General features: G+C 41.3%; 1 pseudogene; it reads left to right on the forward strand.

Annotated features, from left to right (window-relative positions):
• Nucleotides 1-361: 361 nt before the first annotated feature.
• Nucleotides 362-12,852, forward strand: part of LOC115145227 (AP-2 complex subunit alpha-2-like) — a 66,270-nt pseudogene continuing 53,779 nt past the window's right edge.

Below are 12,852 nucleotides of genomic sequence, written 5' to 3' on the forward strand. Positions count from 1 at the left end.
TACCCCATTTCGTGGGTGTACAATCCATAGGTTAGGCTGCACAGTGTAATATGAATTTTCAATATACTGGCTAACTGGTGAGATTAATGTTGCTCATTTCAGTGGTTTAAGAGCTAAGATGCTAATATTTGTGTAAACTTTTTTGAGTCAAATTAACTAATAATTGTCTTTTGTTGAAGTTATATAACAACATTCCCACCTTGTTTTGCATTATCTAGTCCAATTGTAGCATGATTACACAATTTCTATCTGTTTGCGTCAGTTTCAATGGGGAACTGTTATTTTGAAGGCGAACCGCGGATTCCGCTATTGTTGCTTACGCGAATGATGTTCACAACACACTGGTGAGTACAAGACGAAGGAAAAAGAAGCGCCAGAGTCTGCGCAAAACGAACACGTCTCGTGGTCGCGCTGCTTGTGCTGTCACGAGCCTTGTCCAAGGCTACCGAGTAGTGAATTGACATAAATTATTGACGACATCGAATTGCCTTCGTTTAGCTATCGGACATACGTCATTATTGGAATAGATACATTGTGGAAATACGATGGTATGCTGACTGATCACGGTCAACTGGTGATGTTTTCCAAGATTTGATATAGCTAGCTAGCCAGCTAACGTTAGCTGTTTAGCTAGCTTGCGTGCGTGACTCACTGACAGAGTCAGAGATCAGACTGAGTGGCATTTTTTTGGCATTGTGCTTTTTCTCTGATATCTGGATATACAACGTTAATATATTTAGCGGGTAGATGTAGTTAGTTACAACTGCGTGTACTTTAACCGTCATCTGGTCGTGAACGAAGAGAAGGTTTGAATGAATTTGCTAGCCAGCGGAAACGTCGGCTAGTTAACACGGATACACTTGGAGTAACCATACTGCTAGTTTGCTGAATTGATCAACGGCACTGTCATCCAAACTAGCTAATCTACATTGCTAGCAAGCTATTACAAACCTGCTATCTTTGGTAAAACGCCAAGGAACATAAACGGTTAAAAGTTGTTTAGCTGGCTAACTAGCTAGGAAACAAGCTAACACACCCTGCACTGTAACACCTAAACGCCAGCTGACGTTTGATAGCTGACCATCGACAATTCATTTTTTTACGGGAAAAGCCGGAGTGAGGACAGAAACCAGCAAAAATGCCGGCTGTGTCGAAGGGAGATGGGATGCGCGGATTAGCGGTGTTCATTTCGGACATACGGAATTGTAAGTGTCTTTTTCCATCATTAATTGGCTTTTCAACGTGCCATGTTATTATAAACATTTGCATGGTGTACGACATTTGATCAACAGACATTTGTTTTCAAGTGTACCCTGAAATGTAGTGGTGTAAAGTGAAACAGCTAGCTCAATGGTAAGGAGAGGGGTTATAACGATGGAGAGGTCATTCGCGGGTACAGTTGCTGCTGCACCGCATCCCTTTTCCATTTGCGCTGTCTACTACTGTGTTTGGTGGTTATACACGGTCGACCGTGATGATGTGTTGTGTGTCAGACTCGTAGCATACTACTAGGCCGCTACTCATGAGATGCTGTCACTGCTGTTCACGTCATCCGTACCAGAACAGAAGCAGAGTAGCTGACTTGTTATCGCGATGGGCCACCAGGGTTAATTTTGCACAGTTTTTGTGATAATACATTTATCAGGCAGTCGCATAGGGCGAAATGTAGCAGGCTGGATGGATAGTTATGTTGTATCGCTGTTGCGAGAACGTTACAGTAGCTAAACCAACCGGTTGAACTACTGGGTCGATTAGAATTGGTCGCCACTCGCAGCATAGTAGTCGATCATATGTTTGCGCCTACCTTGTTTAGTGATATTAATGTATTGTCAATAGTTGGAATAATATACAAATGTTGCTAATCCAGTTTTTCTTATTTGAGGCCTGGTTTATTCCGAGTGCATTGTCTGTCATAGAGCACACATACACGCCCATACATTATACAAATATTGTGCATGACACTGCCATTTTTCATAACCACTGTCATGATAGAGCAGAATAATCTTTCTCACTCACTCAAAATACACACACACACCGTTGTGCACATTAACCCTTTCAAAAAAAAGATTGCAGTCAGAGTGCAGTATAACTGCAGTATGCTGCAAATACTGTCCAATATACATTTTTTTACTGCAATAGAAATACCACAGTCGGCTGCAGTTACTGCAGTTTCAAACCTGCAATCTTTTTTGTAAGGGAAAATGCAGGCTTTAAGAATACTAGACAGTGTCTTGCTTGCAGCCTGTTTCATGTAAAGCTGGCCCTTACAAAAAAGTGCAGTAACAGCAGTCGACTGTGGTATTTTAGACGCAGTTATACTGCAAAATTATTGCAGTAAAAAAAATTGCATTGTACTTCAGTTTACTGTGCTCTGACTGCAATATTTTTTTCATAAGGGGGCACCCTCTTTCAAATATGATAAACAACAGAAACAAGACCTGAAGAGGTTACAAGACTGCTAGTGGTGTTGTGGGGTTAGCATAAGATTGATTTGGAATAGACTGCTGTCTGAGATCACAAAATGACATCATAGTAGTCCAGATTGAAAAGTTGGAAAACTCAAACGGCACACGCATTACCTTAGTCCAGCGTCTAAACTGAAATGGCAAGGACTGCCTCTATTTGAAATGGACACAGTCATACACTAATATGTTGAATTTCACCCTTATTCACCCCAGCCCCGCCCCACCTCTGTCCCACCTCCAACTCTTGTCCTCTTCCCATCCATCCCTCTGATGATTTGTACAGTTTGGCTTTTCCTCTCTTCTCCCTCTGGAACGTTGTGTTCTCTTTGATCTCTCCTTCCCTACTGTTCCCCAATTTAGTCACTGTTCCTGTTATTCTATTAGTTAACTCTCAAGTTCTTTGCTTATTTATTCCTCCCTCATAAATACATAGCCTAATTTTCCAACATTCACCCTATCTAAGAACTTTACACATGCTAGGCCTGATTTCTTTCAAGTTACTCAATAGGCTACTCACCCCTTTCTTTCCCCCACATGGCCCTATTCCCTCTATGAGATATGAAGGAGATTCTGAAGAGTGGAGAAGCAATTCTCATTCCTTCCTTGCCTTGCCTTCCTTTGTGGTTGGCAACGTGACATTCTTGGTCCATAACTCAAATTGACTGTAAATATCACAGTTAGCCAAGCCAGTAAACCACAAACTTCTCTTCTAAAACATATTACACTATTGAATAAGGTAACCAAACCACATTGCACTCTTGAATAATGCAACAATTCACAAGCAGGTGCAGACAATTTAAAAGGTATATTTTCTCCTCTGTAGTCTACACTCTTTACATTTTAGCTGCAAGACAAATGGCATGTGTTCATCAAGTCACGTTAGCTTTAAAAAAACAACAATTAACCCTCTCTTATACAAATATAAAAGTACAGTAGGCCTACCTTACAACATTACAACAAATCAGACATTTTTTATCAATATCATGCAAACAGGGGTGTAAGTGAATTCACTGTGGAGTTGCAATGAGCTGTTTTATGTGTAAGCCCATACCTGCCACACAAAATAAATGCTTAATGATTTGTGAAGGTGCACAATTACTCTGTGCTTCAGTCTGATCAACTGTAGCCTACTGATATCGACCACAGCTACAGGTAGCCTAGAGAAGTCTATGCACTCTGATCTCATCTGGACCAAGGGGAAAGAAACGTCATGTTTTTATAGCCTAAGCTTTGTATTTATAGAATCAAATATTCCCATTTTATTTGTGTTCTTGGAGAATAAGATCAAATTTGGTTTATATTAAAACTTCGGGTGCTACGTTACAGGAGACAAAGGGCTGTGAGATTAATCTGTGACACATGAAAAGTGGGATGGTACGGTGCAACAGATGCTGAACAGCAGAGGGACTAATGATCTTGGAGATGGGGAAAGGTCAGATTTTTAAAATAGGGAAAGTTTGTGGGACTCCACTCAGATGGGCAGGTCATGAGTGGACAGCCAAAACCCTCTGCCCGAGACTATCCCGGGGTCCGGTAGCGGTTTGCTTGTCGTCGATACCTGGAGATGGTCTTGAGAAGAGCCAACCGGGCTCTCTTCCAGGTATGACAACAGCGGAGGACAAACATCTGGGCCGAGGGTATGCCGACCTCTTGCTCCGGGAAGAGTGGGGGCTGATACTCCAGGGAACACTCGAAATGCGAGAGCCTGTTGGCAGCCTGAAGGAGTGGGCCCACTCCAGGACCTAGGAGCGGACAGCGTCATGTACAAACATCTGGTTATCTGGGCCAGATGTTTCCCAGCCGAACCGCCCCACTGGGAACACTGCGTCTCACTGACCTGCTTCTCTATTCCCAAGCTGAGTGCTGTCGCCAGACACGAGGTGGGAAGGATGGTGACGAGGTGGGAAGGATGGTGACGAGGTGAGAAGTTAAACCGGGTGAAAAGCAGGGCCCACATAGCTTGCCTGAAATTGAGCCACTTGGCGGTGCGAAGATATTCCAGGTTCTTGTGGCCCGTCCACACAATGAACGGATGTTCCCGCCCCCTCCAACCAGTGTCTCCACTCCTCCAACGCCATCTTCACCGTGAGAAGCTCACGATTCCCCACATCGTAGTTCCTCTCCATGGCGTTGAGCCGATGGGAGGAGGCGCAGGCATGTAATTTGAGGTCCATGGCAGAACGCTGGGACAGGACAGCCCCCACTCTGCTTTTACTAAAAGCTGGTTCTCCAGGAGGCTGTGGAGGGCCTGTTGGACGTGGAGCACGTGTTTTTTGGCTGAGTGGGAGAAACTAGGATGTTATCGAGGTAGACAAATTAACCGGTTCAACATGTTCAAATGGCACAACCAGGTATTTGTAGTGGCTGCTGGCTGTGTTGGAGGTAGTCTTCCACTCGTCCCCTTCCAGTATCCAGTTCCTGGTACTCCGCGGTTATGGCGGAGGGGTTCAGTCTTTGAGGGGATTGTATTGCTGGAGCCAAGGGAATCCCCTTTACCACAGAAACCTGAAGAGACTTAATCAACATAAATTGGATTGCCTCGCTGTGGTTCCCTGACACTCGCGACAGGGCACAGACTCCCTGCTACATTCTCTAAGCCACCCATCAATACGCATGGTCAAGGCTATGAGGGAGTCAAAGTCCGTGGGCAGCTCCCGGGCTGCGAGCTCGTCTTTGATCACCTTCGATAATCCGTGAAGGAACATTTCGAACAATGCTTCCGGGTTCCAGGCACTCTCAGCCACCAATGTGCTAAAATCCACTGTATAGTCTGCCACACTACGGGATTTTTGACATAGCTGGAGCAGCCTCTCTCTCCCGGACAACAGAGAATCGAACACCTTCCGAACATCCGTCACAAACTCCTCAAGACTGAGGCAGACGGCGGACTCTTGCTCCCACACCGCCGTATCCCCGGCGAGTGCCCTCCCGGACGTCAGTGTTATGATGTACTCTATCCTTGAGCAGTCTGAGGGGAATGAAAAAGGCTGCAGCTCGAAGGCGAGGGAGCACTGGGCGAGAGAAGCCCGGCAGGTTCCATATTCTCCAGCGTAGCGCTTCGGAGGAGGTAAGCGGGGTTTTTATGACACTGGGGTAGGCTGGGAGATTACTGGTGTGACCCGCTGCCCAGTAGGGAATTGGAATTGCTCCAGCAATGTATCGAAAGCCTGGTCATGGTGTTCTGCCAGGGTATGGAGTCCCTCTAAAGACATTGCAGTAGCTCCTCATGTTTTCCAATGGTGGCTCCTTGCAGGGAGACAGCATTATGGAACTGGTCTGAGTCTGCTTGGTCAGTCATGGTTAGTTCGTACTATCAGAACTAGAGGTCGACCGATTATGATTTTTCAAAGCAAATACTGATTTATTGGAGGACCAAAAAAAGATACCGATTAACCTGTTAATCCTACCCCCTACTTTTTCGAACAATCTGTTAAAAATCGCGCAACATTTCAGCGTCTTGCTACTCATGCCAGGAATATAGTATATGCATATGATTAGTATGTGTGGATAGAAAACACTCAGACGTTTCTAAAACTGGTTAAATCACGGCTGTGACTATAACAGAACGTGCGTTTCATCGAAAAGCGCAGGAAAATCTGATCACTGAAAATTGGAAAATATATCAATGCGCCACTTGCATGTATTGTTGAATGGAAACCACATTACCTGGAGCCGAGATTGCAATTCCTACAGCTTCCACACGATGTCACCAGTCTTGTCATTTGCCTGGGCTTTGTTTCTTGGTCAAACGAACAAGAGACAGCCCATTTCTTCCGGTCTCCGACAGGATGTTTTGGTCTTGAAATATCCGACATTATTTCAAGACGTGGAGTTATTGAATATACATCGCCCCGTGATCAATTTGATAGATTATTAACGTTTACTAATACCTAAAGTTGCATTTACAAAAGTATTTCGAAGTGTTTTGTGAAAGTTTATCGTCAACTTTTTTATTAAAAAAATGACGTTGCGTTATAAAACGCTGTTTTTCCTTGATCACACAGTCTTCATAGATCGATATCTAGGCTATATATGGACCGATTTAATCGAAAAAAATACCCAATAGTGATGTTTATGGGACATCTAGGAGTGCCAACAAAGAAGATCGTCAAAGGTAATGAATGTTTTATATTTTATTTCTGCGTTTTGTGTAGCGCCGACTATGCTAATTATTTTGTTTACGTCCCCTGCGGGTCTTTTGGGGTGTTGCATGCTATCAGATAATAGCTTCTCGTGCTTTTGCTGAAAAGCATTTTAAAAATCTGACTTGTTGGCTGGATTCACAACGAGTGTAATTAGCATTTAGCGTAGCACATTTGCATTTCCAGATGTCTAGATGGGACGCCTGCCTGTCGGGTGGACGTAAGAGGTTAATCAGCCATTAATTTATTTGTTTATATATATATTTTTAATGAAGACTATTTCAACAATACTCAATGAACACTTATTTTAACTTAATATAATACATAAATAAAATCAATTTAGTCTCAAATAAATAATGAAACGTGTTCAATTTGTTTTAAATAATGCAAAAACACAGTGTTGGGGAAGAAAGTAAAAGTGAAATATGTGCAATGTAAAAAAATAAATAAAAAAAAAAGCTTTAAAGTTCCTTGCTCAGAACATATGAAAGCTGGTGGTTCCTTTTAACATGAGTCTTCAATATTCCCAGTTAAGAAGTTTTAGGTTGTAGTTATTATAGGAATTATAGGACTATTCTCTCTCTACCATTTGTATTTCATATACCTTTGACTATTGGATGTTCTTATAGGCACTATAGTATTGCCAGCCTAATCTCGGGAGTTGATAGGCTTGAAGTCATAAACAGCACAATGCTTGAAGCACAGCGAAGAGCTGCTGCAAATGCAGGAAAGTGCTGTTTGAATGAATGCTTACGAGCCTGCTGCTGCCTGCCACCGCTCAGTCAGACTGCTCTATCAAATCATAGACTTAATTAGAATATAATAAACACACAGAAATACGAGCCTTAGGTCATTAATATGGTCAAATCCGGAAACGATTATTTCGAAAACAAAACTTTTATTCTTTCAGTGAAATACGGAACTGTTCCGTATTTTATTGAACGGGCGGCAACCCTAAGTCTAAATATTGTTGTTACATTGCACAACCTTCAATGTTATGTCATAATAATGTAAAATTCTGGCAAATGAATTAGTCTTTGTTAGGAAGAAATGGTCTTCACACAGTTTGCAACGAGTCAAGCGGCCCAAGCTGCTGCATATACCCCGACTCTGCTTGCACAGAATGCAAGAGAAGTGACAATTTCCCGAGTTAAATGAAATTCATGTTAGCAAGGCAATATTAACTAAATATGCAGGTTTAATTTTTTAAAACTTGTGTATTGATTTTAAGAAAGGCAGTGATGTTTATGGTTAGGTACATTGGTGCAACCACAGCGCTTTTTTTTTTGCGAATGCACTCGTTAAATCATCACCCGTTTGGCGAAGTAGGCTGTGATTCGATGATAAATTAACATTGATTATATGCAGCGCAAGACAAGCCAGATAATCTAGTAATATCATCAGCCATGTGTAGTTAACTAGTGATTATTTTAAGATTGATTGTTTTTTACAATGTAAGTTTAATGCTAGCTAGCAATTTACCTTGGCTCCTTGCTGCACTCATGTAACAGGTGGTCAGCCTGCCATGCAGTGTCCTCGTGGAGGAAAAGAAGACCGGTATAAATACATGGGGATAATGCGGAAGATGGGCGACACCTGGAGGAGGGTGAAGACGAGCACAAAGACTGGTGAAACAGATCAGGGTGTGACAGTTGTCTATGTAAAGGATTTTAATGTTTCGATCCTCCCTATAGCCAGGAGTTTGTCTAGATTATTTGTTTTACCATATGACCTAATTAGAACAAATCTGGTCCCATCATAGCGCATATGAAACTGCTTTTTACAGCTGATTTATTACTATGACATACACTACAACTAGTGTCTGGAGTTGGTTAGATTAGGCTACTGGGTTCAAATGCCTTCTGTTTTAAATTTTTACTGTATGTATATTATTTTACTGCTCTAGGGATATAATTATTGTTTGGATAACCTTATTTACTATTATGTATTGATTTGTACCTTTACATTTTTTCACTCTTTATGCGATGCGTGCTGCGGAGAACACCGGAAGAAGAATTACCACAGTGAATTATTGTAATGTTTGTGTGAATTAATCCCATAAGAGATGGGTTGCCAATAGGCAATTTGACACGAAAATAAAATGTAATTCATTCACCAGATCAGTACAAACTGGGTTGTAAAAAAACAAACATTTCCTCCCACCACTCTGGGACCTATGGCGCCACCCCTGAAATCATCACACAATGTTACAAATGAAAAAACATCCTATTTGAATGATCTACATACAAATGAATCAATTGGTGTTGGATGGGCTTTGATAGTTTTGTGGCTCAGTGCAGCTGGTGGCTGCTGCGACAAATAATGTAACTGTCTGTTCCTGCAATTTCAGGTAAAACTCAATAAAACAAGTCTCATATTAGGAAAATGTCTGTACATTTCAGCAGTTTCAAAAATATTGCTCTGCTGTTACCATTTAGACTGAGTGTTGGCTCAGTGAAACAGTTCTGTTTACATTGCCCTGCTTCAAGGGGGCAACTGTCGGGCGAGTTTGTGCGCTACCTCTGGAGGTAGAGGTTAAGACATAGAAAGTTTGCATTTGAGTAATATGTGTAGCCAATTGTATTTTTTACAAACATTGTACTAAGTCTGAAGAGGTTCCAAGAGCATTTTACCCACCTCCTCACTCTTGAAAATAGTCGCCTCTTCACCACACCCTTCACACACTTTTCTCTTGTTATAAGCATTCCTTAAATTTATGTCTCATAATTTAAAAGGTGTGGTTTCCTCAAACCTTATTGGTCATGCATCGGACCTGCATATTTTTGTCCATTTGCAGCATTTTATTGTTTCCAGACATTTTGTGCAAACTGAAGAGATTATCTGAAAGGAGTTAGCTTTACACTATTCTATTGAGGGCTGGTTTAACAGACTCAGATTAGACCAATCCAGAGTAGGCATTTATTCTTCAGTTTAGTCAAAGAATGTAGGCTAAACCTTTAGATCAACCTTGGATTATATAGGCCTACTTCTTAAACTGCAGATTCTGTGACTTGGATCTTTTAGCCCAAAAATGTGCCATAGTTCAGGAGCATATTAAGGTGAATCCATGAAACCATAAGGTGAATTCAATTCCTTTTGACAGCATCCCTTTTGATTTAAACAACTTTCCGTATGTGTTTGCCCATAGAAGAAGTGGTCAGAAAGTGACTTTTTGGACCTGAATGCCACAATTTTTAGCATTTAAAGGTGCTCATTGTATGGTGCATACCCCACCATACAATGAGACATCCATGTCGTCATCCCTAGAAAAAATAAGCATTTGAGGTTATCATTAAAATAAAAGGGGTCATTTTTAAACCTTCAACAACAATTATCTAAAACGCGTAAATTCAGGTTTTTCTGTTGTGCCTGCCATCGGTTGAGATGCTCTTGAATACAGGGTGGGTGTCATTTTAATCATAGGTCCATTCTAAGAAATGTTATTCAATCTATTCAGACCACTGGTACACCATTAAAATGTCAATTGGATATAAGAATTCAACTTGTTATTACCACAAACTGCTGGTCCACCAGTAGAAATATTAATTGAATAGACATGACCATTTAAGTTACCTATATTTCTATGATTTCAATAGGTTTTCTATGGAAGATTGACTATAATTTAAAACGACATTCCCATTTTCAAGTCAACATTCTCTGATGTGTGGACCTCCAACAAACTTTGTGGTACCAGTTGAAATGTACATTTTTTTCAAATGTTAGTACTTTTGTTAGCCAAAACATGACACTCACCCTGTATTCAAGAGCATATGGTCTCAACGGATGGCGGGCACAACACAACCTTAGATTATAGGGCTGCACGATTAATCAAATTCAGATTGAAATTGCGATATTGACGTGATTACAAGTCACATACAGTGGGGCAAAAAAAGTATTTAGTCAGCCACCAATTGTACAAGTTCTCCCACTTAAGAAGATGAGAGAGGCCTGTAATTTTCATCATAGGTACACTTCAACTATGAAAATCCAGAATATCACATTGTAGGATTTTTAATGAATTTATTTGCAAATTATGGTGAAAAATAAGTATTTGGTCAATAACAAAAGTTTATCTCAATACTTTGTTATATACCCTTTGTTGGCAATGACAGAGGTCAAATGTTTTCTCTAAGTCTTCAAGGTTTTCACACTTGCTGGTATTTTGGCCCATTCCTCCATGCAGATCTCCTCTAGAGCAGTGATGTTTTGGGGCTGTTGCTGGGCAACACGGACTTTCAACTCCCTCCAAAGATTTTCTATGGGGTTGAGATCTGGAGACTGGCTAGGCGCCACTCCAGGACCTTGAAATGCTTTTTATGAAGCCACTCCTTCATTGCCCGGGCGGTGTGTTTGGGATCATTGTCATGCTGAAAGACCCGTTTCAAATTCAATGCCCTTGCTGATGGAAGGAGGTTTTCACTCAATCTCACGATACATGGCCCCATTCATTCTTTCCTTTACACGGATCAGTCGTCCTGGTCCCTTTGCAGAAAAACAGCCCCAAAGCATGATGTTTCCACCCCACAGTAGGTATGGTGTTCTTTGGATGCAAAAAGTTATATTTTGGTTTCATCTGACCATATGACATTCTCCCAATCTTCTTCTGGATCATCCAAATGCTCTCTAGCACTTCAGACGGGCCTGAACATGTACTGGCTTAAGCAGGGTGACACGTCTGGCTCTGCAGGATTTGAGTCCCTGGCGGCGTAGTGTGTTACTGATGGTAGGCTTTGTTACACTTTGGTCCCAGCTCTCTGCAGGTCATTCACTAGGTCTCCCCGTGTGGTTCTGGGATTTTTGCTCACCGTTCTTGTGATAATTTTGACCCCACGGGGTGAGATCTTGCGTGGAGCCCCAGATCGAGGGAGATTATCAGTGGTCTTGTATGTCTTCCATTTCCTAATAATTGCTCCCACAGTTGATTTCTTCAAACCAAGCTGCTTACCTATTGCAGATTGTCTTCCCAGCCTGGTGCAGGTCTACAATTTCGTTTCTGGTGTCCTTTGACAGCTCTTTGGTCTTGGCCATAGTGGAGTTTGGAGTGTAACTGTTTGAGGTTGTGGACAGGTGTCTTTTATACTGATAACAAGTTCAAACAGGTGGCATTTAATACAGGTAACGAGTGGAGGACAGAGGAGCCTCTTAAAGAAGTTACAGGTCTGTGAGAGGCAGAAATCTTGCTTGTTTGTAGGTGACCAAATACTTATTTTCCACCATAATTTGCAAATAAATTAATTAAAAATCTTACAATGTAATTTTCTGGATTTTTTTCTCTCTCATTTTGTCTGTCATAGTTGAAATGTACCTATGATGGAAATTACAGGCCTCTCTCATCTTTTTAAGTGGGAGAACTTGCACAATTGGTGGCTGACTAAATACTTTTTGCCCCACTGTACGTCAAAGGGCAATTCCACCACTTTTCAACCTAATATTTATCACCTCCAGCACCAAACGGGTGTCTATGTGAAAACGTTTCTATGATCTGTTGCTAAAAATATAAGTAGGAAGGTCTAAACTACAACGTATGCAAATGTTTTTTAAATGCTTTTTAGATAATTGATGTTAAAGGTTAAAAGGACATGCATTTTGATAAAATATTTTTTCCCCAGAAATGATCAAATACTTTGACAACCCTGTTTGTAAGCTTTTAAATTAAATAAGTCTCAACCTTTTATATTTTGCAGTGATGAAGACATGGATGTCTAATCGTATGGTGGGGTATGCAAAAAGGGTCAACTTTGAGCACCTTTTATCTCTTGAATGTTTTGGCATTGAGGTCCAAAAATTCACTTTCTGAGCACTTCTACAATGGGCAAATATGTATGGATGGTTTTATTAAAATCAAAAGGGTGATGTCAAAAAGTGATTGAATTAAAATGGATTTACTCCATACTACATTCATTTGCATAGCTGTTACATACAATCAAGACATTACAGGGCTCGACATACAGGGCTGCCTGCTGGACAGTTGAGCATCTCCATCAGTGGCCTACTTGGGCCAGTGGAAAAAAAAAAGATTGTAATAATGCTATTTTTTTTATCAAGGCTATATAATTGATTAAACTACCAGCTGCGGGATTATAATTTTTTAATGTTGATTATTGTGTACACGCGCTGCGCACATAGCCTTGTTTGAGGTAATCTGTTGGGCAGAGAGGGCGCTCGGCTCTCAAACAGCTGGTTGTTGCAAGGAGCAGCTCACCAAAGACCAACACCGGTAGGGGTAGGACAGCTGTTCCAAGTGA

Source organism: Oncorhynchus nerka, linkage group LG17 (genome assembly GCF_034236695.1).
Source record: "Oncorhynchus nerka isolate Pitt River linkage group LG17, Oner_Uvic_2.0, whole genome shotgun sequence".
NCBI classification, from domain to species: Eukaryota; Metazoa; Chordata; class Actinopteri; order Salmoniformes; family Salmonidae; genus Oncorhynchus; species Oncorhynchus nerka.